The sequence below is a fragment of the Pagrus major genome, chromosome 16 (genome assembly GCF_040436345.1).
Source record: "Pagrus major chromosome 16, Pma_NU_1.0".
Taxonomy (NCBI): domain Eukaryota; kingdom Metazoa; phylum Chordata; class Actinopteri; order Spariformes; family Sparidae; genus Pagrus; species Pagrus major.
Window position 1 is genome coordinate 25,487,100 of NC_133230.1, and position 2,375 is coordinate 25,489,474.

A 2,375-nucleotide genomic window follows, 5' to 3' on the forward strand; every position below is an offset into this window, starting at 1 on the left:
TCACAGGAACATGATGATTGCCACAGGAATTTCAGTGTTTAGGTACCACAGTTTCTTTTATGTGGTGCTGTAACGTAGGATTTTTTTTAAACGTTGACGGACAAGTATGTCTAATTATGGTTTGGATTTCCACTTCCAAACACAGCACGCTGTCCAAAATGAAAAATCTACATAATTTTGTGTTTATAAAAAGAATCTAAATGACATCACACAACAGTTTAACTCAAACTATCCTCTACGAGAACTGTTTGTATTCATCCTGAGACTTACTGAGCCCGACTCAAGAGATCACCAGTCTGCCGTTTCCCTCCAAATGACTGATTAGTGAAAATAAATGTAGTTTATTTTACCCGGTTTTGTATTCAGTGGAACACAATATTACATAATAAACACTTGAACCAAGTAATCCAAAAGAGGTTCATAATAATTTACATCTGGTTTAACTTTCTGGGCTGTTAACCCTGTTGAACTTGTTACAGCATCCGTAACGCATCCAGCTAAAGATTATACTGACTCAACGTTGAAACATTCTCAAAGCAGATTATTGTTGAACTTACTGTAGACATCTCATCTCTTGTGGTTTCTGCGTTTATTGATGTAAGTCTGTGCGTCTAAATTGGCTTGGAAATTATATACTCTTAAGTATTTCTGTCCTTGTTTTTTCTTCTGATGTTTCATTTAAAGAGATGACTTACCATCTCAGAAATGTTAATTACTTATGTTTCATTTCCTGTTTGTCCTGATCACATACTATAGAGTTGCTCAGAGGAAGTGACTCTCTGACGCCATCCTGTGTTCGGATGGTAAAATAGTTTTATCTCTCGGGGAATCTAAACAGAACCTTCCCACTTGTCGGGCTTCTCAGGCCAGAGAAAGACATGGGACTTTAACAGTTCATTTAAAAATGTAGCACATGTGTTTCCACATGTGATTTAACTCCAACTCTAGCCTAACCATGACTCAGAATGTCCAACCCACTTTCAAAAGTTAAATTCTGTTCCTTATTCCTTCTAATCATCCTTTTTCATTGTTTTCATAGTATCTTGTATTCACTGTAGAAATTCAGAATGTAATACTTAATGATTTGCTAATACCAGCCAATACACAGCAGCATGTGAAAAAGGGAAGTACTGGCACTTTCCACTATAAGCACCGTCTGGGGGTCACAGCTTTTACCTCAGCAGGCTCCATGCTGCAGGCAAGTGGAGGAGGAATGGCAGCAGGAGGTCCGGTGGCTGGTTTGAGATGATCATGAATGTGATCATAATAGGGCCATTATGTGCCCTATAACCTTTTGGCTATTTTATGGCCTTTTATATCATATAATTTATATCATTTGTTAGCCTATTCAATCCAGATACTGCTGACATGAGCAGGCTATTATATGCACAGGTGATGAATCTTGTAATTCTGATGATCTATCCACAAGTCTCTTGACTGCATCAATAACTTATCTCTCATTGCTGTTTTTTTACACTACTTGAATAAACTGTGAAGGAAGTGACTTTGCACAATCCTCGCCATAGCAGCAAACCGAGCATGACCCCTACCCTTCCACCACCACCAGTGATTTTCTTTCTCCTCCTTTTCGGGTCGGAGGCCTCCTCCAAGGTCAGCCACAGCAGGAGACAGAGCTGCCACTCATCTGCTCAACCCTGCAGGGGACAAGTATTTTCATCTCAAGCTCTGACACCCATGACCCAGCGTGGGTCGCGAGAAGAGCCGAGAGACGGCAGAGCCACGGGGTCCGTTCCAAACAACAGCTGTGCATCATCCAGACCAGCATGACAAAACACTTAGACAATGGATTTCTGCTTTGCTTTAGGCATGTAGACTGCTCATCGGTTTGAGCTGAGAGGTTTCAATTAGTTCAACATTATGGAGATGTCAAAGTCTGGATTTAATGATGACAATGGAACCAGGGGATGTTGTGTGTTTATAAGCCCGATGCTTAATTAATCGCCTCATCTCAAATCTCTGATAAATGTCTTTAAATGTCTGTGCATTAGATAATATTTATTAGAAGGGTGTGTTCTTGTTCATTTTACTCATTTAATGTGAATGCAAGGGCATAATTTATGTCAGAAGAAGGCAGCTGTTATCCGTAACACGGATGCATTAATGAAATGTTGCAAGAATAAATAATGACGCTTTGATGCTGTATTCAAGGACTACCTCAACCAATCTATTTTGTAGGTTTATTGTAAATAAATGATGTCCACCATCTCTGAATTGTCGCCCTCTCGTGGCTGGGACGCATCATTGCACCAACAAGCAACAAATCTTCAAGGGCACCGTAAAATCCCGCCTACTTCCACCTGATTAGTCCATGTTGGCATCCTCGCAAGCTAATTGGATATTTGGACGTCAATACA